We start from the raw sequence: 26,287 nt of genomic DNA on the forward strand, positions 1-26,287 counted from the left end.
GCCACACAGTTGGAGCGCGGCAGAGCTTTGGCAAAACCCAGTTCTCCTAACCTTTGGGCCAGTAATATTTCTATGACAGCATGCTGATTTTATCGTGTGTGTGTGTGTGTGTGTGTGTGTGTGTGTATGTGCACACACATACATGCCTGTTTTTGTGCATCCACGTGTATGTGTGTAAATAAAATAAATATTTTGCTTTATTTTAACAAACTGATAAGAAACTTGGAAATATTTTCTGTCCCATAATTTCATGGAGCAAATTCAGCCTATTACTTTATAGTCCTAACATATTTTGATATATCTAGACATAGAAGTGATTTAGTCTTTGCCTTGTAAGCAGTTTAGAGCAAGGTAAGATTACAATCAGCTGAATCTGGGTGGAAAAAAAAGCAAATTTCTGTTATCTTTCTTGTCTATCATCAGTCCCTTGAAAATAACTATTTTCAAGGAGTTTTACTTAAACATGTGGTGACTTACAAATGTTGCAGTTTATAAAATACGTAACAATTTGGTCATACCTTCTTTCTTTCTCCTCCTTTAGGATTGTATTCTGCCTGCTGTAATGTACCAGCGGCCAACTGTATTATTCTTAAAAAGACCACCCAACTTAGGAGGTTGCGTGGTCTTTAATTTGCTTTATGCTTTGAAAGCTTGTTGAGCCTTTTCTTCTCAGGTGTAGAAGAAAGGAGAGTCACGGGTTTGGGTTTTGTAAACATGTAGTCTCACCATTAGCATCACTGCAAATACTCTCATTTCTGCTTTTTTTATTTGGTTAGACAACCTGTGTCCACTTGTAGTAGTTCCATGTCTTTTCTTTCCTGCTTTTTCCCTTTTTTGTTTCAATTTTTTTCTTTGTTTTTTTTTTTTTCCATTTCTTCACTTTTCTTTCCTATGTTTTTAGGAAAGTCAAGGCTAAAATATGCAGATATCACCATGTGATTACAATTTATAAAAGATATATATTATTTGTACCTTTTAATTATATCTTATTCATTTCTAAGTTGTTTAGGAAAAATCAAGGCTGAAACATAAAAGTGACCAATGTTAAAGAGACACAAACGTATACGCATGTGTGTATGTATACACACAGTATGTAGTAAATAAGATAATTTCTTATCTTCACAATATATCCAAAAGAGAACCACTTCAAACACATGGGTTTTTATCATGTCTATCTTTATGAAGTGTTTGTTGTAAGGTTTCTGGCACTTTCTTAGTCACGTTGAAGCGTTGAGCAAACCAGAAAGAGCTGATGCAGTTTGCTCCAGGTGTAGAATTAGGGGGACATGGTTGGGTAGCACTCAGGTGTTTCATCAGCCTGCTCACCTACTTGTTTTGAGTCAGAGATCGGGATGTCAACTCTAAGACAAGTCTTTTCTGGCCATGTTTGCCATCATGGTCAGCTGTGAGCCACATAGATGTCCCTTGTCACACACACACTTAAATCTGAGCTCCTTAAGGGCAGTACTGCACATTACAGCTTTACACTGAGGCTCAGCCTGGCTGGGTGGCTAACTAGGGCTTGGTGCTGATCACGTTTGGGATGACGAGGACAGTTGGAGGACATGGAGAAACCAGGCAGCAGGAGTCGCCACTGTTCACAGCTAGAGATCAGTGCCTATATCGCCCTGATCCCCCTCAATCCCTTTCAAGTGGAAATTTTGCAAGTCTACTTCTTCAGCATGCGTAGTACAATTTGGCTGACAGCAGTTTCTGGCAAAAGAAATAACCAAATTATTATTCAGTCATGGGTTTTTAACAGCCGCAAAGCAAGTGGATGTTAACTAAATGATGCAATTTATTCCCTTCCCTCTTATTGCCAGCTTGCCTATTACAGAATGACTGCCAGTTTTCAATAAGTGGTACCCAGATGGTATTCGCATGCCGCCCACTTGGTTACAGAGCCGAAGCGGGGAATAACTCGGCAGACACTACAAGCTGTGGGTCAATTGAGGGGGAATGCCTGTTGCTTCACAGTTTTGCATATGTAAATCTGTTAATGTTATGTCAGTATTGTGCGGGCTAAACACAAGCATTGCCTTTCTCTGGGGGCCCAGCTGAACTTGGACCACATCCCAGTTATACCGAGGCTCGGAGAGCGAAGCTGCAGTTTGAGGATGCTGCACAGCCTGCTTCCCTCCACTCCTGCCTCGACGCTCTTGCGTTTTCTGCAGCCCGAGTTGGATGCAGGAAGGGTCTGCCATAGGCTGACTCCATAATAGGACAGGCAGACCTAGTTTTATAAGGTTGGATGTGGAGGGTGGAGGAGTGCGAGTGTGTGTCTATTTTTAGGCCAGCCTTCAAGACAGTTCCTTTGGCCCAGGCTGCGCCTGCCTGCCTCGCTCACACTCTCCTCTGTGTGTCTGCCACACTTCTGCTCTCCATTTCATCAACTGCAGATGTGGCATACAGCCGTCTTAGAAAAGTCATGAACTGTGTCGTCTGCACAGCTTAACAGCCAACATCTGCTGCAGCAGGCTGAAGGGAGAGGCAGGGAAATAATTTTTGGGAATGCATTCAAGTGCCTCAACTTAGCCTCTTCTTTGGCCTGTGCAGACAATTATTTTATACTAATTACATCAAGATAGCAGCTATAAAAACTAGACTTGAATTGTCCTCCCCCTTCTTGTGAAGTTGCAGTTACAAAGGGTAGTCCTTTTTTCTTTTTATTGTGGTTTATTTCTTGTTCTCAAAAGCTTATTACATTGGGTGCAAACAACAACAAAAATGCTATAAAAAGGCAAGAATCATAATATGCTTAAGAGCTAAAAAGACCTATGGTGTTGGTTTAACCAATGAATATATTCCTGTAGGTATTGTAAAATTTATGTGCCATATGAAAAACATTAAGGGTGTTGTTTTTTCATGGAGGAAAATGTTCATTGAGCCATTTTGTAAATTATTTTAATGCTGCATTTCGGCTTAAACCTCATGATTTTGATATACAAAGTAGTCTAACGTTTTCTACACAGACCCTGGCTTTTCTTAAATTTTATATATGGGAAAGCCTGTGTTTGTATTGGACCTTCTGGTTTCTTTCATATTGAAAATCCGTCTTGCGTGGCCCAGTGCCATGTGGTGAAGGACTAGTTCGATGGGACTCAAACCTTGTGTTGACTTTTGAATTCTAAAAACTAGGCAAGACTGTGTTAATAAATACCTAGAAGTTTGTTTGTTTGTTTGTTTTTGCACAGAAGTCATTTGACCAGAGTAAGAATGCCATCTCTGCAGTATGGACTTTTGAATGCATTGATCTGTTCTCAACTTTTCATCCACTTGGGGTAGAGGCAACATTATGTTTAGTTTTCAGGTCTTAATTTTTCTTTTTTTTAATTCTCTTAGAGTAAATTTTGGTTAATTACACATTCCAGCATCTCTGATTCTCTTGAAAGATTTGTTTCTGTGACATTTTGCAGTATCTGTTGTGCAGCTAGAGTAGCATGCTTCTCTCCTCACATTTCAAGTCTCTACACTGTGTTCTGAAGAGCCAGATGGAAGTATGCAGATTGTTTTTATCTTTTGTCCTTCACACTGTAACCTGATCTCTAGCATATCTAGACATCTAACAGAAAATTTACTATGTGAAAGCAAGGAAATGATTTAGAATATGGACCAGCCAGGGAAGAAAGGGCTCAAGATGCACTTTGTCAAAGCCAGTCTTTCTACCCAACCCCCATACCTTTCTATTTTCTTTACTTGAGCAATGGTTTTCTGATCAAGGGTACCTCTAGATATGCCCAGATACTCTTGTTCCCTCTTAACCTGGGCAGCGAACTATAATTGACCAATGGGTTTGATAAAAGTATATGAGCTGCTGAGGTGAGCACAGATAAACGCGTCAATGTGTGCAAAGAAAGTTGATTGCTTAATAATTGAAAGCTTAGAAGAGTGAATTGGTAGACTCATAGAATTTGCCATGGCCTTGTAGATTAGGGCTGGGCAATTAAGAGGACAAGGGACACTTCCAAAGTTACATACCAAGTTGGAGACAGATCCAGGTCTCAAACCCAGCACTGCTCCAGTGGCTGCAGGTAACAGCATAATCTCAGGCTTCATGATATGTGCAGTTTTAATGGCAAAATATTTGCAGCTTTTTTTTTTAAATGGATTTTATGCTCCTTTAACTTGTTAGCCTGAAAAGTCATGACAGTTTTCTCTTTCCAAAGTTTGATTTGTATTTAGAATCAAATTAGTAATTAGTACGAGGGTATTAGAGTTGGTAACTATACCAGGATATTAGATATTTGCTATACTTGTAAGTGTATACAGTATGTGCTTATATGGGTATTTATACACACCTCCCATAGAATGTATATTTTCGAGTTAGGGGACTTGGATTTAAATAGCAGCTATGGGTTTGGGAGATAAAAAGCCTTGGGTAAGCTATCCTAACATCTGCAGGACTCTATTCTCTCTGTTTTAAAATGATGACAGTAATAGTACCTGCCTTAAGATAGTCAGAAGTTAATGAGATTAAGTACCTGAGACACTTAGTGTGCTGCCAACACAGCACATCGCATGCTTGTCCTTAGTGAATGTTTCTTATTTTAATTGATTATCCCTGATCCTTGAAAACAAAGGAAAGGTAGAGTAGTATTAAATACTGTATTTAGCCATGAGTTCAACTTTTCCATCGCTAGAGTAGATTGGTGCGTGCTTTACCCTCCCTCTCCCTCTTCCTGCCTCCTTTGCCTGCCCAGCACCTTCTGCAGCATTCCTTGTTTTACCATTGGGTTTCATACACTGTGTACGTCATTGTCAAAAGGACCAGTGCTGTTTGTGAGATGCTCAGTGCTTCCCCTGCTACTTATCCTTATTTTCTTCCTTGTCTTGTGACATTTTCTTCAACTCTTTAGCTGGAAAAATTAAAGAGGAGCTTGTCCACTGGTGGAGAGTCCTCACCAAACTTTATTCTTGCATGTAAATATTTTGCCTCATTATAGTAGTAATAGCTGCAATACCATTAGAACAAACCTATGGCTTGAAGAAACAGGTACTTATAGTTATATTTCTTGCTTAAAATAGATGATACAGATTAAATACTTTTTGCTAGTGTTGAGAACTTTATTCATTCAACAAATATTTCTTGAGTGCCTACCATGTGCTAGGTGTATAAAATAAGCAAGACAGATACTGTGCCAGCCCTCAAGGAGCTTGAAGTCTGGCATGAATCTTGGCACATTATATCTCCTTGAAATCCAGCTTTTTTTCTTTTTTTTTTTTTACCTTTGTTTTCTTTTAGGCTTTGGTCCTTCTTTCTTGTGTACTCACCCACTGATTCTCTACAATTCCAGGTTAAAATTAGTAACACTAATAAAAAAGATGTTAAACAGTCCTATTTATAGTAGCATCAAAAATTACTGAGGAATAAATTTAATTAAAGAGGCACAGAATTTATATATTGAAACTAAAAAACACTGTTGGAAGAAATTCAAGAATACCTGAATAAGTGGAAAGACAGTCTGTGTTGTAGACTACAAGATTTGATATTGTTATGATATCAGTGCTTGCCAAATTGAGCTACTGATTCAAAACAATATTTGTCAAAATCTCAGTGACTTCTTTTTAGAAATTAACAATTTGTTTCTGAAAGCCGTATACAAATTCAAGTTGTCTAGAATTGTTAAGACACTTTTGAAATAAAAAGTGTGAGGACTCATACTTCCTGATTTTAAAACCCGCTAAAATAATTAAGAAAATATGGTAAGAATAAGGATAGACATATAGGTCATAGGAAAAGAATTGGGAGTCCAGAAGTAAATCCTTACATTTATGAAAATCAGCAAGGGTGCCAAGCCAGTTAAATGGGGAAAGAATAATATTTTCAGCAAATGGTATAGGGTCAACAGTATATCTGTATGCAAAAGAAGAAATCATAAAAGTGAATCTTCATGACCCCGGGTTTGGCCATGATTTTTTAGATATGACACCAAAGACATAAGCAACAAAGAAAAAAGCATAAATTGGACTTCATCAAAATTAAAAGCTCTTGTGCTTCAAAGGATACTATCAAGAAATTGAAAAGACAGCGCACAGAACAGGAGAAAATGTTTACAAATTATATATGTGGTAAGGTTCTAGTATCCAGTATATGTAAAAAACTCTTACAACTTGATAATAAAAAGACAGCTAATCCAATTAAAAGATGTACAAAAGATAGATAGATAGATAGATAGATAGATAATTTTTCCAAAGAAGATATACACATAGCCAATAAGCAGGTGGAAAGATGCGCAACATCATTGGTCATTGGGAAAATGAAAATCTAAATCACAATGACATTGCACTTTGGAGCCATTTCAATAGCCATAATAAAAAAGAATAATACATGTTGGCGAAGATATCAAAACATTGGAACCCTTGTAAGTTGCTGGTACGATGTAAAATGATTCAGCCGTTCTAGAAAACGGTTTGGAAGTTCCTCAAAAGGTTAAACAGTTATCATCTGACCCAGCAATTCTCCTCCAAGAGAAATGAAATCATGCCTACACAAAATCATGTACATCAGTGTTCATAGGAAAATTATCCATGAACTATAATGATGAGTAGATAAAATTTTCTCTGGATATACAGTGGCACAGTATTCAGTCATAAGAAGAATTGAAGTACGGATACATGCTACAAGATGGAAGAACCTTGAAAATATTGTGCTAACTGAAAGAAGCCAGACACAAAACGCCACATATTGTCTAACCCCATGGTTGTCTGCAGCGGGGGAGAGGCAGGAATGGGGAGCGACTGCTAATGGCACCATAGTTTCTTTTTGAGATGGTAAGAATGTCCTAAATTTAGATTATGATGGTTTCACAACTCAGAATGTACAAAAAAAATTATTTAATTATACAATTTAAAAGGGTGAAGTTTATGGTTATGTGAATTATATCTAAAAAAAAAAAAAATTCAGTATTTCTCTGTCTGAATTTCCTTACTTACACAGTGAGGCACAGCTCACAATTATCGAAGACTTTCTATTGGCAAATGTTTCTGTAAAGGGCCAGATAGTAAATATTTTAGGCTTTGCAGACTGTACTGTCTCTGAGCCTTCTCAGTTCTGCTGTTGCAGCGTGAAAGTAGCCATAAACAAAATGTAAATGAATGGGTGTGGCTGTGTTCCATGCAACTTTATTTACAGACACCGTAATGTCATTTTTATATAATTTTCATGTGTTACTTAAATATTTTTATTTTCCCTAACCATGTAAGAATGTAAAAATCATTCATGGCTTACAGACTATAAAGAGCGGTGGTCAAAGATTTTGCCTTTGGCCTGGTAGTTTGCTGACCTTGTGCCACTGCCATACTAAAAGCTTTAAAAAAGTTTTAACAGCCTTGCAAGGGAGATATTTTTGTCCCTATTTCACAGATAAATCAGTTGAGGGTTTCAGAGGCTGAAGCAAGCAAGTCACACAAGTCTGATCTTGACTCCCTTTGGTTCCAGAACCCATACTCTTAAACTGTTGTGCGCCGTCTTCCCGCCTGACCCACCCTGCTCAGTAGAGGCAGCTCAGACCCTTCTAGCTGTGCTGATCACTTCAGCCTTCTCTACCCGCCTCGTCCCTCTGGCCTGCTGTAGGAGGTCTTGCGTCCTCTGGTCATTTGGGAATGGCTGCTACCTATTCTTTGTAATGCTCTTTTCCATATTGCTAAGCTAGTACCACACTGAGCCTCAGGGGGAAAAAAAATCCACCACCTTGCTTCCCTTTCAGACTTTTCTTGTGACTCACTTCTGGGAAGGCTCCCTTTTGACCTTAAGTCCAGCTGGAACTGAGTCCGCCTTGCTGGCTGCTGTGCTCTCCCCTTGTCATCTGTCTTTTGGCAGGCTGGTTGGCTGTTCACCATTTACACCCTCTGCAGTGACTATTTTTTAGAGGCTCTTTGTTTAATTTAGTGCCCAGAACTTGGTTAGGACTTCAGGGCAGTTAAAACACTACTGGTGCCTTCCGTTTAGAGGTCTGTGTCTTGCTCAGCCAAAGTGCTGTGCTTGCCTTTCCCTGTCTGCATCTCACATCCTTGGACCCTTCCCATGTAGTCCCTTTATGGCTCAGGTGGGCAAGTGGCAGAGGCTGTGGGGAGGTAAGTCACTTTTCTTATCTCTGCATGACCATCGCACTTACTGTTATGTACTTGGGCTGCTATTGGGGAAAATGGGGCATAGTACATAATGCATCTCCTCCTGCTCCTTTTGTTACTCCCATAGACAAACCATCATCACAATGGATTTGTTTTGTGACACATCAAGAACGTGTTAAATGGGACTGTTGAACCTTTCCTACAGAATGGCAGCAAGTTGTTATGCCTCTGCAAGGATCCAGTTCATTTCTGAAACACCCATGCTTTGTATGTGAGGGTTTTCCTCTGGAAGTTATGTTTTCTGTGCTCTTATAAGATGGAGCAAGAGCTCAAAAAAATGAAGAAGAAGAAGAAAGAAGAGAGTTTAGAGGGGCTTAAGTGGTGAATGTAAGCCCTTTACTTGTGACTCATAATGTGGTTGAGAAAAGAGTCCTTCTGAATTCATTACTGTTTCCATTCCAAGTAGTTTGGATTATGTTAAGTACTAAAATTCAGTGTATTCGAAGACTCAGTACTTGCCTAGGACAACTGGTGTGGAGTTGAAGACACTGACCATCTCAGCAGTTGGATCAGGGATGGTAACGGTAGGTGTGTAGCATTCTTCAGCAATTCTTGGGTCACAAGTGAATTATTTGGAGTCCAGAAACTTTCCTTCCTTGCCCCAAATATTTTTAAAATAATAGTTCCAACTATTATTGTTTGGTTATAAGGAACAGAGGAAAAGGTTTATTTATCAGAATAATTTAGATTTGGGTCATGGAATAGTTGGGGAAAATTGGGAATTGGAATCCTTCAGGAAACAAGGCACTTTGTCTCTGTGTGTCACTCTTGTTGTGTTCAGTTGTGTCTTGGCTGTGCATTATTTTTCTTCTCTTGCAGACTGTCTTGAGGTTCTGCAAATAGTCCATCATCACTGACCCAAAAGGGTCACCCTTGGTCCCTAAGACTTTAAGAACAAGAATTCTGTCTCGTTTATGTCTGTGTATTTAGTGTTTTTGCTAGGAGTCTTGGTGCCTCGGGTAGCTAACAGACAAGCCGAAGAGAGGGAGAGGGGGAGGCATGGTGGTTATTAAAAACATAAGAGGGGTAACCCTGAGCTGCAGCCTTATCTCTGAAGGGAGAAGAATAAGGAAGTAGAATCATTAGGAACTCTGTCCTGTCATTTCTTGTCTGTTTCTCACTGTACATCTGCTTTGCACTGTTCTCTCTGCCAACTCACTCTCTGTTTCTCAGACCATGACTTCCTGGTCTTGAGTTCTCGGTGGACCCGCTCTATTCTCATCTAGAGAAATTGCAGCTTACCTGGAGGTTAGGTTTTGAAGTCAGCATGTCGGGCGAAAATTGCTTATAGTTAAAATTTCTTTTAAAAGCCCTAGAAATCACTGGTGAGTGAGGAGAGATGCTTGCAGTCTGTGGAGCATGTGAGAACAGAGACCTAAGGGTCATAAGGAAATGTCAGATTTTCAGCTCCTTTTGCTCAAGGGCATTTGCTTATAATTTGCACTATTAATAAACATGCTCTCTTTCCCCCTGCTCTTCCTCCAAGCACTGGTTGTTGCCTTTTTATTAGTTAAGCTGGGTTACAATGTGATTTCACTGTATCTCAGTTCAGGTTCATTGAGGGGAAGCATTTAAATGATCTGATTGGTCCAGCTTGGGCCACGTGCCTGTCCCTAGCCTAGTCAGCTCTGGCCCAGAGTAGTTGGCTACTTTCAGGAAATGATCATACTTTTAATTTTGGCTTGAGCCCTTGTCCCTCACTCCCCTCCTCCCCCACAACCTAGAAAAATGACAGTTGCAAACTGGTCTCTGGCTCTGGTGGGACCACGAACACAGTATTTGTTCAAATGCAGCTTCCCTGACCCATCCCACAAGTTGCTATGTCTACTTCTCTAGAGTGTAGGAGCGGCATTTTTAATTAAGCAAACCAGGTGATGAATCTTACAGTAAACTTTGAAAATTACTGCCTTTAAGAGAAAGCTGTAAGGCTGTTTCAACTACCTTTAGAGTAAAGCTTTCTAATCCTAGAGATAAGTAATCATGTTCTTCTCTTTTTGGAAGGCATAGTCTTCGCATGACAGGTTAAGACTTCTCTGTTCATTATGGGTTACATTCTGTTTTAAGCAAGGTGAGTTCTAAATGAGAAATTCTGGGTTCTGTTATTATTTTTCATAATTCTTGACACTCTCTGGAGGATCTCCATGTTAGCCGAAGACTTCCGTTATTCATTAAAAAATAAGACTGAGCTGAAAATTTGTCTGGACGTCATTTTGCATATCTTCCCAACCCACGCTATTGTCCCTTAAAAAAAAATTTTAAAAATCATTTTGCCAAATTAAAGAGTTGAGAAGGGGGGTGGATTTTGAAAGTGCTCATGGAAATACATACCTTTAGAACATATCTTGCCCAATTAACAGTTGTGAAATATTGAAACAATGTATTTTAATTTCATATTATGAAAATTGAAAATATTTTGTTTACAGTTGAGTTCTCACTGGCTGCTGTACAAGTATTTCTTAAAACTGGTATGATAACCTTAACTCATTGTAGATTCTAAACTCTCTATTTCTGGTTATACAAGCAAAATATATAGCCAAATATATAGCCAGGTTCCTATGCTTTGATTTGAATTGTTTAGATATGACTCATTTTTGTTTTCTTCAAGGATGAAATATGTATATATACATCTTATCCTCTCAGAAATTTGTGCTTAAAAAACACATCCTGAGTTATTGCTAGGTACTTACTTGGTCAGAGTGGCCAGCATAAACTTAGTTGTTGCTTGAGGCACTTTCTGTTCTCTGTGTGGAAGAGAAGGGTGGGGCAGGTGGGAACCAGGATAAGAAGCTTCCCTTTACTTTTCCTGCCAAATTCAGTAAAAGAAAAAAAAGGGCCCCACCTTCTTTTCATCTCCTCTCTGGGCACAGTGGGGTATGGATTGGGAGGAGATTTTGGCACTCATAAGAGTTTTAATAAGCAGTTACTTTTGTAGATGTACTTTTAGATTTCCTATCTTAAGAAAACTCTGACACCAGATTAATTTCTTTGAAAATCCTTCATCTAGGACCTGTTTGCCAGCAGTTTTAGTTGAAAAATGAAGGTTAGTTGATAGGCATTCAGGGAATGATTTGGTTGTGAGACCATCAGGTTTTCTGGTGTTTTGAGTAGCTGCATTAGTATTTTCTTTACTGTGCCGGATGGGTGTGGGGAGAAAGCCTTGCAAAAGACGGGGAGAAAGGCAGCTGCCTATAAATTCTATGGGATTCTGTAGGACCTGAGACTTCATAAAAGTAAACAAATAAAAAGGAAGGTAGAATTGAGCATGTGGAATCACATACATGAGTGTCTGTATAATCTGAAATACTAGTACATAGTTAGGTTATGTGTCCTCTGTAGACCTACATAATAGAGTCATATAAATTATTGCGTCTAGAGGACACCATGGTTGAAGGGTCTGTCCACCTGCACATGTGCATTCTCAGTCAAGCCCTTTCTCTGTGGGTTTCCAGTTGTTGGCCTGTCCCAAACACCTTTGGCTTGAAGATCTGATTAATCAGTTCCCTCCTAAATGATCACATTAGAAATAACCCCGCAGTTAGGGAAGCAAAAGAGAACAGAAAGATTGTCCTGAGAACATGGACTATTTATTATATACTCTCTTTCCTAACAAGGCACTTCTTCCTCCCTCCCTCCCTTCTTATCTTTTCTTCACCTTTTTCTCCCTCACTTCCTTCCTCCTTCTCCCCTCCCCCTCTCTTATCTATCTATCTATCTATCTATCTATCTATCTATCTATCTATCTATCTATCTATCTATCTATCTAGGCAACGATCTCCCAAGCAGACCTCCCCTGTTTAATCAGGGTGGAGTGGAAATGTATTGTTCTGAGCCATTTCCTGTTGAGGGGTCCAGTTTCTTCCATTAGAAAAATAGTAGTTCTCAGCTCTAACTAGAGTCAGGCAGGTAGCTCTGAGTGGCTTCTTGCTGAGAGCTGCAGGCCAGGCAGCTGCCTGGGCTGGTAGTTAAGAGGCAGGCCCTTCCCAGGTGACCTTGGGAAGCCATAGCTTTGTAAATCCTACCTCCTCAGGATCCAAGAATTGAATCATAAGCCTGGGTTTGAATTGCTATCTTCTGCTTTATCTGCGCATTGCTCTGAGCTCCGGGCCGGAAGAAATTATATTTATTTATGTCTGTCCCTCTTCAGAGGTAGTGATAGTAGAAATAAAGAACAAAGGTTTCATTCACACCTGAACGCAGTTAAATATAAGGAAGTGAAGAACAAGTTTCAGTTGTGCTGTTTAAATTGCGCTGTAGGAAAGTCTTGTTTAAAAGTCACAGTCTGTTTCTACGGTGGGGGTCCAGTTTGGGAAAAGAATGGCAAAACGAGGATAAGTTAGGTCAGCCCTTTCCCTTCATGTATGGTGGGCTTTTCTTGAATGCTTGATCCACCCTTACACAGCATGGAATCACAGGGCTCTGGCTTCAAATCCTAATCCTGCTAACATAGAGCATATTTTAGCTAAATTGATTCATCTTAGTTTTCCTGTTGTAAAACTAGAATAGTTAATACACCTGTCTTGTATGATTGTCACGATAATTAAATGAGAGTACTTATAAAGGGTTTAGCACAATATATGCAGCATAGTACAGATTTTGTTGGAAATTATTTTGTAAAATGATGGCCTCTGGTCTGACATTTCCCCTTCAGATTGGGAGTTTGATGAAGTTTTTCAGAGGGACAAAAGAGACTTGTGTAAGATAACATCCACATTTGTACTTTCTTTCAATCTTTGTTTTAAATATAAATGCGAAGATGTTGTTTCAGCTAATATGTGCACGAAGTTTTGACAGGTAGGTACTAACAGGCTCTGTTAAATTAAGAATGAAAACATTAACTTGATTCTCTAAACAGTTTCTGTAAAGTCACCTCAGCATATAACCCAAATCATTAGGCTGAGAGCAAGGAGAGCTGATTTTCCCACCAGGCTGATTTATGGAATCTGATGTTGGGAGGTGGGTTTTTTTTGTTTGTTTGTTTTTTGTTTTTTATTGGTCACTGAAAACCTGTATTAAAATCTAAGTTATGTCTTATAATTATACTTGAGGCAAAGTTTCACCTAATATGGTATTCTCTTTCAAAACCAGGAATGTTTCTTGGCTTAGCACTACTTGTAGTTAAATATTTCACAGTCATCATTTGTTGAAGATACTTAACACTTGAAGAGTTTTTTAAAAAATACTTTGTAAAGAGCCCTCCTTTGTCTTCTTTCACACCTAACCCCCAACCTTCAGGCCAAAATTTGGACTTTTTAAATTCTGTGAAATTATCCATTCCTATTTCTTTTGGGTAAGCTCTCATAAATATACATGTTTTGTATGTCTGCTTGCTGTATTCCTCTTATTCAGGTAGTCAATCCCCTTATAATTTTGTTTGTTCAATTTAAGTGTTTCTTCATATTGTACTCCACATAAATCAGGGTAAATGAGTCTGAGTCACTAACTTCAAATTAATTTGTAACCTCTGTTTTCCCTAGCAATATTGGAGTGGAATGCCAGCACTCCACATACTTTGATATTGTGAATAATTTTTGAGGACATTAGAAGGTCAGATATTATTTATTATTTCTCTGAGTTTGCTTGATGGCAATCACAGCTCTGTAGAAGTCAATCAAGTCTCTTGATAATTCTGTTTAGGTGGTATATAATTAGGTGTTTAAAATTAGTTAAGTGTCTGTTTTGCTATGCATTTCACATTCTCTTTGGGAAAGCATGTTTACCAGATGACTTTGGGGACATCTTTTACTTCATCTTTTTCTTTTCCCCTGAGCTGAGAGTTTGAAAGTTAGGGAATTCTTTCTACTTGTATTACCTGTTTGTCAGCAATTTACTGGAGTTGTTTTTATTTAACACTCTACAGGTGCTGGGAGGTATAAGCACAAACTTGTTTTTATCAAGAAAACAAAAAGAAACCACAATAGTGCCTGCATTGTTGGGGATCTGCATTTTTAGATGTATATGTATTTTTTAGTCTATACACAAAGTCCATTTGCTTCTTTTCTTTTATCTAGCTTCTCAATGTCCTAAAAACATCATGATATTTCTCTTTGACCCAAACTTTATCTTTATGGCAGAATTGCCATTGGTAAACTAGGAAAAGGTGGGATAGTGGGCAAATAAACACAGCAAATTATAATTTAAAAGGAAACAAATTTATTTTGAATCAAAGTGTAGGTAGTACATGAGCAGTTTAAAAGTCAGGGTAATTTTTGAGTCTTAAACAACAGGTTTCCTCTTGGCATTCCATTTTGGATCTTTTGTTTGGGAATGACCTACCATTATGCAAGCATTTTTTTCTCTGTTTGTTTTCCCCTGTTGCATAGCTTGTCCTTTCGTGTGTGTGTGTGTGTGTGTGTGTGTGTGTGTGTGAGAGAGAGAGAGAGAGAGAAGAGAAGAGAAGAGAGAAGAGAGAGAAGGAAAGAAAGAGAAAATTTTATATTTACTTCTACTGTGGTAAGGCTTTTTCTTCTTCTTAGCCTCAAAGCAGAGAAGCAGAGTGACCTGGACTCTAGTTACTTGCTACCACTTTCATATTAGTCATGGATGGCAATTGATGGGATTGGACTTCACCCCAGGTCTATGTAGAGCTTCAGCTCTAGTGTCGTTTATAGCTTTTAACATAATCTACTTTATTATGAGGTCATCTATTTGAATCTGCAGCTTGGATGTGGACATCAGAAGTCTTCATTGGGTATTGGCTTGATGAGGGTCACTTAGCTTGGGAGCAGATCTTCAAAACAGGGTTCTTCCCAGTCTGTTGGGTGAGAGTGAGCTTCTGGAAGGTAAGGACTGTATCTTCATTTAGAACTAGCTGGTCTTTCTAGTGATACTTGGGAGACTCATTAGCCATTATTAATTTAATTAATCTTTGCTGGTGGAAAGTTGCCCAATAGTCACAAATCACCTGTTACTGTTCTGATGGGCTGCTCTGGTGGGAAATTGGGACTATTCACTGCACAGGTATGTCTAGCTGAGGGGGTGAGTAGGGGCTGAAAACCTGCCTTTACTCTTTTTGGCAGGTCCTGGCCCTTGTGTACATCAGACAAGAAAAAGAGAAGTCTTAAAAAATGTTGCGTATCGTGCCTTCTGCTTCCCAAGCCTTGCTGGGCTACCTTCCCCCAGACGGAAGCTCTCCTAGTTAACACAGATGCATGGGTGGGATGGCGCTGGTGTGGGACATGATGCAGTATCCTGCCACAGCACATAATCAGGGCTTTTTAGTAAATATCGACTAAAACATAAGACCTTAAAATGATTCATTTGCTTCTTAAAGCCCATTTCTTCTTTGGATGGGGATTTCCTTACAATTTTCCCCCCAATTTTTATTTCTTACAGGTTTCTGTAAGATACGTACTTTGTGTTTAGACTGTTACTATGCACATTTTAACTGGGGTTATTTGTATCTGTTGATCTAGTTTTCAGGATTTCCCTGGCAGAGAATGAACAGCCTGTCCGCTGAGGGACAGATTTGGGACCAAGTGCTGAATTCTTACCTCACGCGCATGTTTGTGAGATCTAACAGTGACCCAGAGGAGGCGGCTGGCCCTGTAGTTCTTACCTAATCACATGTCAGTATCAATCTAACTTTGGTTATTGTGTTCACTAACAACAAGTACTCTCAGTTTTTAAACTACTAATTTCTTGGTATTACTTGATTTTTAAAAATGTAAATCATTTAACATGGAAAAGAAACTACATTTGTCATTGTAATTAAAAAACAATAACTTGCCGTAAGTAGAAGGTGATGATAAAAACAAATACGAGGCCTCAGCAGATTATGAAGTGGAAGAAGACTGAAGAGAAAGAGAATGATGGTGTCTTCCTCATTCCCCCACCATTCCATGACCTCGTGCATTGGATGTGCCAGGGCTTTCATAAGAGTCACTTGGGAGTTTTAAAATGATATGACTTCCTAAGGCCACAGATCCCATTGATTTACAATAAGGACCTGAAATCTGTGTGTGTGTGTGTGTTTTTTTAAAGTTCCCTCAGTGATTGACCAGTTTGCTTTTAGCTGACATTAGCAAAAATTAGAGATTTTCTTAAAATAGGTTACCACTGTTTTGTAGTGGCCAGTATTCTCTGTTGCTCTCTTTGGCTGCAGAAGAATAGGCATTTCTTTCAACATTGATGTTTCCTTTTCATTGCTAACGCCTCCCCCCCTCCCCCAGTTTTGGTGAAATTATGTATCACAGTGATAATTCATTTTAAAAATTCCTGAGCTGTATGGTGCACTTTCATGAAAATTCATTTAGATAAAATTAGATATTATTGTTTAATGAGGTGGCATTTCAATTTAGACCTTGCATCAGGCATATACCAAGAGTTTTTTATGGAAGAGTTAGGTTCATTTGAGTAATAAAGGCTGAATCATGGGGGCTTTAATTCTTAATCGCTGTGAGGATTGTTATCCGTGGGATGTGAGCTGTCTTAGTGGTATTCAATCAAGTGTCCACTTAGCCATGACTGGAAGTAATTGCTCCCAAGTGGGCTGCACAGTGACCTGTTAATACTCGCTTTGACCCTGTGACCTTGTCTGCCCCATTGTTTAGGATTTTATAGCAGGCGAGTCTGTGTTTCTGTGGGGTCAAGTAGATATCTTGAGGTCAAACATTTTCTGATTACCGCCTTGTCCGCACTGTAAGTCCGCCAGAAGCTGTTGCATTGCTAATAGTCATTGCTTTGTAGTGGAACATGAACAGTTTGAAAATTGTCTTCCCAGCCTGCATGTAAACAGTTTAATATTTTACGGAAAGAAGTTCATCTTGTAAATTAGGTATGAATAATACATTTGTTTAATTACTGCTGTGTCTTTAAACACTTGTCTTAATTGGCTTGCTTTAAAAAAATGTATTTGCATTTACTAGCAAGTTAAAATTAACTCCTCTGGAAATTCAGCAAAGTTAGAACAGAGCAGACCAAGCGTCTGTGGTCCCACCAAGACTTAGAACTTGATGAAATTTTTAATGCACCTGGGAGCTGCATTTATTTTCTTTTAAACATTTATTTCCGGCTGGACAGTGATTCGAGATTGTTTCCTGTTTTGGGTTTTTTATCTTTGTTATTCCACATCACAGTGTTATTTGGTATTGCTATTTATTGATTGGAAACATAATAATTTTTTTCCCCCCAAAAGTTACGTGGACACAGTTTGTAATCTAAGTTAGCTACATATCTCTCAGCTTTGTGAGTGATCCTTGCTGCTGGGCCCTTTCCCTGAACTAACAGAATCATTAAATGTGGGGGTAAAGGAAAGAGTTAAGCTTGAAAGATGATCTAGTCCAGCTTGAACTCACAATTCAGTGACATCTGAGTCCTTTTATGGCCTGCCATTATTGTATCCATGCCTTATCTGTTTATCTCGCTCTTGAACCATTCAAGCAATGCACTTTTTACAAATGCTTATGTGGAAAAATACAATTAGAAAATAAACAAAAACAAAGGAAAGCATACAATTAGAAAGTTGACAAGTAGTGAGTTTAAAATATCATCCAGGGTGACTCTGGATGCCATCCCAAAAGAAAATACTCATGTTAAGAAAAAAAATTAAAATTAAGTGACTCTGTCTGTTGTTTTAAATGTATTCCTCAAAATACTGTATTGGCATCTTATTAATCTAAGGTTAAAATATTTACATATACATAGTTTGGGTTAAGAAAGAGAGCTTTAACCACTAAAATTAAAGAGCTGTTGTTTAACTTAAAAGTAGGTAAATTGCTTCCCTCTGAATTGCAAATATCTGTGCTATCGTGTTTAAACTTTCCTTTTGGGCCAGTTGCTTTGTGAATTAAGGGTAGTATTATTAAGTACCAGACAGATAGGGTGGGTCATTTGTCAAAAAATTTGTACCTTACTTGGCTTAATGTGAAAAATTTATTTTGCTAGTGTGTAAAGGGTTAGCAAAATTCAAAAGATATGTATACACACACATACAGTGTACAGAGAGGCAGTTCCCAAACTATGTGTTGAGGTACTCTGAGCTGCAAACTCGCCGGGGCTGCTGGAGGGAAATACAGTGGTATGCAGCATCTGTTGGACACTGTGCAAACTGCTAGGTTATTTATAGTTTTATCGTTAGATTGTGTTGTATTCCTATTGATTGTGTCACATTTTTGCATAGCTGGGTTTTTGGCAGTTGCTGTGATCAAAAGCAAATATACTGTTTGAAAAATCAACATGGAACAGAAAGCGAGGATTGCAGTGTCCAATCTTATTTCAAAGTTTGAGAAATTATGCAGTATGCAGTAGGCACATATGTCCTATTAGTAAGCTTTGTCTTACTAATTTCCTTTCAATTTTTTTCCTTTCAATTTCCCCCCCCCCCCCAATAGCTACTAAGTTGTTAGGGCTAATGACAGTTGTTTGGACCTAATTACTTAATAGATAGAATTTTTAGGCTTTTCTTTGGCCCAGGACACTGGGGGAGAATGCCATGAAAAAAATGTTGAAACATTGAGTGCTATAAACTAAAGAAGTTTGGGAGCTTCTGGAATAGATGCAAGTAATATATTAAAAAAGAAAAAGTAGTCATAGTAGGCAATTTAGAAAATGTAAATAAGCTAAATGGCGGAAATAAAAGCTGTCCTTGGTGCTGCTTCCCAGATATACATGCGCTCTTAATATTTTGGTAATTTTTTTTTTTTTTTGCTTGCAAATAGCAGAAACCAGAACCAGTTGATTTAAGAAAAAAGATCATTTATTTTTAAAGTAAAGGGAGTGTCCCATGGAACCCAAATGCAGAAAAGGATGAGGACCAAGATCTCAAACACTTGTCTACAATAATTTCTCTAGTCCTTTTTTATTCTTCTTGAAGAATTTAATTATTGTATATATTTAAATGAAACTCATTTTCGGTGGGAAGTAGAATTCCATTTGGAATATTCTCTTGAGTTCCTCTCTCACATCTATTAATTTTGCAGTGCCTAAACTTCAGCTTTTCTTGGTCTCTTCCCTACCCCCCATACTATTCAAGCCTCGCGTTGTCTTAGTAGTGCGGGAAAGACTCAATATTTTCCACTCATCTTTCTAGGTTCTTCTGGTTGCTAATAATCAAATCAACATGAGACAGATTAATAGGAGAAAATGTCCAAAATTTATTACATATGCACATATGAGGGTTCCATGAAAACATGAGACTCGAGGACACATTGGGCAGTTGAGGCTGGTTTGCCATCTTGAGCTAAGGGAAGAAGAGGGATGTGTGGTCTGGAACTTCAAAGGGCAGGAAGGCAATTCTCATGAAGAAAGAAAAGCAGATGCTTGGTAAACAGATGTTTGCTGGGCCATATTTAACAATGGAACATGGAGAAGACTTTTAACAAATGGGCACTGCTAGATTCATCCCTATCACACACTAGTTCATCTTAAACTATAGTTATCTATGATGATAGCTCCCTTCCTGAACCAGGTCCTCTATTCAAATTCTTTTAGGCAGTTAGGGGGAAGGTTAAAGGTTCTTCCTGAGTCTTATATTTCTTAAAAATAACCAGCTCAAAATAATCAGCATCCCAAAGAGGTATATTTTGGGGTGACAAGTTCTACTACTTCTCAGTAGAAATACCTGTGGTTGATGTTATCTGTCTCTTTCTCCATCAGCGGCTCTGGTCTTAGTTAAGGCAGAGGATGCTGGTCATTCTCCTTATTGTACTCCTTATTTCCCTGGCAGCTGTAGTGGGGGCTGAGGGGGAGGAAGGAAGGGGTGTGGTCACAATGGAATCATCCCATAGAAGACAGCATGGCTCTTGGTCGCTGTTCTGAACTCATTGCTGAAATTGTCACTTCTGCCCTCTCCTTCCCCACTTCCTTCTCTGCTTCCTTCAGCTTAAACAATAGAAATTTATTGTCTCACAGTCCTGGAGGCCAGAAGTCCAAGATCAGTCAGGGTGTTGGCAGGGTTGGTTCCTTCTCAGAGCTGTGAGAAACAAGGGTCCCTCAGCTTTGAGGGGTTTGCTGGCAGTTATTGGCATTCCTTGGCTTGTAGAAGCATCTCCTTGATCTTCTACATGCTGTTCTCCCTGTGTGTTTATCCCTGTCTAAATTTCCCCTTTGTATAGCTCACCAGTCCTGTTGGATTAGGGCCCCACCCTACTCCAGTATTACTATATCCTAACTAATCACATCCACAGTGACACTGTTTCCAAGTAAGGTCACATTCTGACCCACCTTCTCTTTCTGCTCAGCTTAGCTAGTTGAATTTAGGAGTATTAAATGTGCAAACACTGTGACTTCTCAGAATATTCTGGAGCAGAACGCAAAACCCATGGGAATTTGAAAGGAAAGCCACTAGGAAGAGATATGCCAGCGTCTCTCTTGATTTGACTTAGACCCATTCCTGCCTGTGACCACCACATCTTCGCTTTGTGTGAATGTCAGACACGGTTGTGGACAGTAGATGAGCTCAAGTCATGGGTAGTATTTCTTGCTTTCCTTATGACATCAGTGCACAGTGTTTTGATGAATTTATACCAGTACATGGGATGATTGATGGGTGGCATTGGCCCACAAAGATCATGGGTTATGGTAGCAATCTTAAAGCTCTCTCTAGTTCTACATGCTGTATTTGAGGCACTTCATGTAAATTGTGTTTAACTCTCACAACCAATCTGAGTAGTGGCTTTTCTGTTCTGGGGCTGGGGATGCTGAGGATCAGGAAAGTCAGTTCATTTGCTCCAGGGTCACCTAGTTAATTCAGGATTGCAACTCAAGCCTTCCTGAATCTAGAGCCTGGCTTCTTTTTTCTTCTCTGTCTCTGACTTATTAAGTTCCCCAATTTCCTAGCCTCTCTTGGAAAACACCATCACAGGAAAAGCAGTCTGGTGGTATTTCCTGTCTTTTAGGTCTGTCTGTCTCTTTTTAAACAGAATAGGATTTACCCTGAGAAATATGAGTATTACAGAAAGAAAGGAGTTTCTGTAGAATGGATGTGCCAACATGGACAGACGAGCCTAGGGACCCTTGCCTCTGTCATTGGACAGCTGCCCACTGGGAGCTCAGTGTTTCTGGTGCCAGTGTCTCTCTCGGAATTCATGCCAGGCCCAAGGGTTTGCTTGCAATTGATGGTGCATGGTGTTTTGGATGTTTGTGGGTGGCTGTTTTTTATTTTGGTTTTGTTATCTGCCCTTTGTAGTAGTAACTTTGGCATCATTTCTTGCTGCTCAGATGTTCTATGGCTTTCAAGCAAAGAGACTTGAAAATGTACCAAGTCAGAGGGCTTTATTAAAAGTTTAGTGTCTTAGAGCCAAAGCCGAGCTTTTTTGAGCCATTGGTCACATGCTAAATGAACTCCGGGCCTTTGTATGTGCAATCTCTTTTGCCTAGAAGGGAGGATACAGACCTGGCTGTCGGCAGGGGCAAGCAGACAGCTAAAATGGGGCAGATGGGGTATAAAGCCTCACCCCATGGTTGCTGGGGTGACGTGTCAGTTTGATGTAGCCAGATCACCTCTCCTTGTATCTTCCAGAGAAACCAGACTTCAATAAGAAATGTTTAGTCTCAATGTTGGAAACTAAATAAAAACAAAGTCTATCTAGTCTGCCCAAAGCACAGCACATCTTTGGACCCCATTGGGCTCCAGGTCATTAGTTTTCAGTTTTAGGCCTACGAAGAGCCCCTGGCCCCAATCACCATCTTTCTAATTCGGATTACAGTTTCAAGGAAATAGCTTTCCCTGATATTGTCTGTCCATCACCCTCAGTCTCAATCAGGAAGCTTCCTCTGCTGCCTTTTCCCACAACCCCGACCTAGCGTTTATGTCCCTGTATTTTAATTGTCTTTGTACTTCTCTGTCATCTCTCCAGATGTTGACTCCTATCCCATTACGTCCATGGCTTTGACACATGCTGGGTGCATAATGGGCGATTGCCAAGTGGGCACTGGTAGCAGTTGGGGTTTGTTTTTCTTTCTATTCTCATTTGCACATGTTCTGCTTGGTGTAGGTGGCAGAGTCAGGTCCTCTCTTTACTCTCAGAAGGCATCTGTCATTGTTGATTATGCCTAGTGACTTTACCTGAGTTGCTTCAGTGAAAAAATACTAAATGTCATAGAGATTTCAATTGACTTGTCAATGACAACCTGTTTTGGTTCCTAGAGGCTAAGTGGAGACACAAGACCGACAGGTTTCTGATATGTACTGTTTTCAGCATTTTGGGGATGACTGACTTAGTCCTTCCTTTGCTAGAATATTTTAGATATGAAGCCATTTTCTCGAGGCAGTCTTACACTGACATTTTTAGGCCAATTGGAATAGAATTTTGTTGCTGCTCTGGGAGATGTTGGGGAAAGGCCCCCTTATATCCTTGTAAAGATGTCCTCAAATCTAACCTTAGTGACAGACTGGGACTATTTCTAATGAGCCACCAAGAGGTTTGCATCTGATATAATCCTGCAAGGATTCCTATGGAGTTACATAAGATAGGTTTTCCTTCCTATTTGGGATGAGAACATTTAAAGGAGTCAGCCAGCTTCATGCTGGGAAGTCACTCTGCACATATGCTAAGAAATGGATATACGTTTTTAAAAAATGTGAACTCTTTCCATCATTGCAAAGGAATGTAAAATGATCTATGTTTCAAAAAGGTGTAGAAATTGATGAGGCAAACAGAAGTCTGTGAGTGGTTCATTTAGGGGTTAGAAGAGAACATGTTCTGTGTTTCAGACACTCATAATAAGATGAAGAAATGTCCCAAGATCACTGGTGAGACGTATGGACTTAATTGGGAATGGTTGCGTGTGTGTGTGTGTGTGTGTGTGTGTGTGTGTGTGAGAGAGAGAGAGAGAGAGAGAGAGAGAGAGAGAGAGATAAGGGGAAACGTATGCATGTATGTTTTCTCTCCTTCCTCTTCATCTGTGTTTTTTTGCCTTTTTTCTCTACTTAGTAGTAGGTGTTTATCTAATTTTTATATTAAAACAAATGATCGCCTGGTTACCTAGCTGGCCCTTGGTTGGAAACTATGTTCTAGGAATGTTTTGACATGTGTTTGTCGCATTTAGTGTGGCTCCTTTACGGACGACGTATTTGGCAGCACCTGGCCACCACATTTTTGGGAATGTCTTTCGGACACCAGAGAACAAAGCTTTTGTTCATATCCCAGTGGAGCTGGTCGGCACCCTTACAGCGATTCAGTAGCTAATGCTCATTTTGTAACTTAAAGCACTTATTCCACAGTATCATTCTTGGTTTTATAAGTTGGGGAGGAATTGAGCTTTCGACTTGTTTCTTTGAGGCATTCCAAGGCTAAACTTTTAATTTTTGAAGCCAAAGAATGGAATTAAAGTTGTTCTAAGTTAGATAAATATGAGGATTTGTGCATGAAACTAGAGAAACATTGGGAAGATGGTGGTGAATAACCCAAGGAGGAGGGATGAATAAGTAGAAATAGTCCTGTAAAAAGGTCCATGCCTTTTCAAAAGAGTTCTAATTTTTGGTAGCATAAAATTTGTGCCTTGGTATCAAACTTAGAGGAGATTTATAGAGGTTAGGGGCAGTTGATCTGCATGGTGGAGAATAAGGCCTGGAATATAATGTCCAAGCTACAAGGTCTTTTGGGTTACTGGACTATAGCAGGTCTCTTTTTATCCCCCAGCCTTCTGCATAGTTCACATATCTCTGTTCACTCACTCTTTTATCCCATTTTACGCCACCGCCTTCACATACGCAGAAATCCTGCTAGTTCTTTCTCCTCACTGTATCCCCTGATGGTTTGCATAGAGCCCAGCACTTAGTATAAGCTCAATAAATGTTAGTAGAATTGAATATAAGGTCATAAAGGGAAGGTGGGTGTATTAGCTAAGGTAATGCTAGCTACTATGACAAATCGAACCCACAAATGTTTAATGGCTCAAACCCAATGGATGTTTTCATACTCATTGACAGGGCCTCGCTTCCAAGCATTGATTTAGGCATCTTTTTTTTTTCCTCCTATCTTAGGGCTCTGCCATCTTCTACTTGTGGTTTAAGGGTTTAGAACCTTTATATGTTCTCTCGAAGAAAGAGCAAGGAGGAACATATAATTGAATTTTCTGGACCACCCCTGGAAGTAGTGAACATCGCTTCCACAAATATTCCATTTAGACAGATGAGAAGTGTTCATAAAAGGGGAGAAAAGAGCCCTTGTCATTTATAAATTTATGTTTCTTATAGAACTAGATTATAATTGCCTAGAGGGCAAAGATTGTGTTTTCTATATATTCTTATCTTTCATGCATTTAGCACATTTCTATGAAAATAACAAGAGTGGGAAAGTTTCCTGTTGACCTATCACTAGCCTGAGTTTTCCCATTTGTAGAATTTTGTTTGCCTAACAAAGGTAGAGATTGAAAGTCAGAGACTCTTGTTGCTGACAGTGATCTGATGAGATCATCTACTCCAGCTGGCTGTTTGTATTTCGTTTCTTAGAGTTCTTAGAAAGATGCATGTACTCAGATAAAATGCAAAAAACTGTGAAATATCCAGCAATATTATCTCTGATTTCCCCAAGTAGTTGTTCATTAAGAGCGGAAGTTGAGAGTTTTTCATTGGGGAGAGTTTATTATTCTAATATGCCTTTGTACCATTTCTTAAATAACTCATTACTAAGTGGATTTGAAGTTTTGAGGTACCATCCAGTGTCTCTCTCAGATTTCTCGGGAAGAGCTAATATTGTTATCTATATACCAGAGGCAAGATGAAACAGTCATTCAGTGCAGATAACAGTAGCTCCAAACACTTTACCTAATAATGTCTTTTTATCTTTGCAATAACCCATTGTTTTCCCATTTTACAGTTTAGGCCTAGAGAGGTTAAGTAACTTGTTTAAGACAGTGTTGCTAACTGAGTGGAGAAGATGGCATTTGAGTCAGGCAGGCTTCTAAGCGAGTATTCTAAAAGAAAATGACTTTTTTCCTCTCCAGTATGAACATTAGACTTAAAGGAGAAGCGATATCATCAGCTCAGTGTTCATGGAATGCTGGCTATTCTCTGGGAATGACTGGATGAAGAAAAATCTCTATTTGATTGGTCAAGTTGCTCCAGTAGTAGTAAAATAAACATCATTTCACTGACAATAATTATAATAGACATTTCTCTGACAGTTAATAAAGTGGTATATATACTACTTGATAATATAATCCCTGTTGCCAGTTAGGCTGCTAAACCCAAGAAACCCCTGGGCAATGGCAGACAAATGCATTCTTGCATTGTCCCTTATTTAACTCATGTCACAGATGACTAGACAGCATTCCCATCAGTCGAAAGCATTTAGTTATTGTCCTCTCTTTGACGTTTGAGTCTGTATGCACTTGGACTTGCAGATGTGTTGTGATTGTCATCTGTGTGTTGCACTGGCACATTTTTTTCTTTTTCTTTTGGTAGATCACCTTCAGAGTAGGTTAATGTTTTTAAGAAAACTAAGACAATATTTTGATCCTCCTTTCTGACTACTTAAAGCTGTGTATTTAAAAATGGGTTATTTTCTTAGTACTAACTAGCATGGCTGACCTCATTTCCAAATTGGGAAGCCATGTTTTTCTCATACCAACAGTGCAGCTATTTGAAATTCATAGAGGGTGAAACAGAAAGCACACAGTCAGCTGTGACAGGCCAGCAGGACTTGGTACTGGGTAGGTGCTTTGCAAATGTTTGTTGAGTAACTAAATGAATGCATGGACAGAGGAATCCCTCTTATTCTGATTAATTTCTTTTTCTAGAAATGACCGAGATAATATGTTCCCTGAATGAGATTAGGATATAAACTATGAAGTCATTTTTCTTTTGACATAATTTCAGACTTAAACAAAAGTTGTAAGAATGATACAAAGAATTTTCATATACCTGTTAGCCAGATTTCAGCAGTTGTTTATACTTGCCTCCATTTGTTTATCAGTCATTCCTTTCTCCCCAATCTCTGCCTCTTTTTCTCAAATACATTCTCAGATACACACATTTGCATGTGATTTTCCTAAATCATTTGAGAGCAAGTTTGAAACTTCAAACTCCTTTTCATAAAATACTTCCAAGTATTTATTTCTTAATAAGACCATTCTCTTACATAACTACAGTACACTTATCAGATCAGAAGGTTTAACACTGATATAAGAATATTGTCTAATTTTGTCAATGTTCTAGTAAAGTCTTTTATAGCTGTTTTCCTAGTCCAGGATCCAGTTCAAGATCATGCATAAGTTT

The 26,287-nt window shown here is 39.0% G+C and overlaps 1 protein-coding gene across 1 annotated transcript in view; it reads left to right on the forward strand.

Annotated features, from left to right (window-relative positions):
* Positions 1–18,792, forward strand: part of EIF4E3 (eukaryotic translation initiation factor 4E family member 3) — a 192,704-nt gene extending 173,912 nt beyond the window's left edge. The window contains exon 9 of the mRNA XM_036219381.1: positions 15,543–18,792. The gene's annotated coding sequence lies outside the window, so the exon portion shown is untranslated. The remainder of the gene's footprint in view (positions 1–15,542) is intronic.
* The last annotated feature ends 7,495 nt before the right edge of the window (positions 18,793–26,287 follow it).

This window comes from Rousettus aegyptiacus, unplaced genomic scaffold (assembly GCF_014176215.1).
Source record: "Rousettus aegyptiacus isolate mRouAeg1 unplaced genomic scaffold, mRouAeg1.p scaffold_m13_p_4, whole genome shotgun sequence".
NCBI classification, from domain to species: domain Eukaryota; kingdom Metazoa; phylum Chordata; class Mammalia; order Chiroptera; family Pteropodidae; genus Rousettus; species Rousettus aegyptiacus.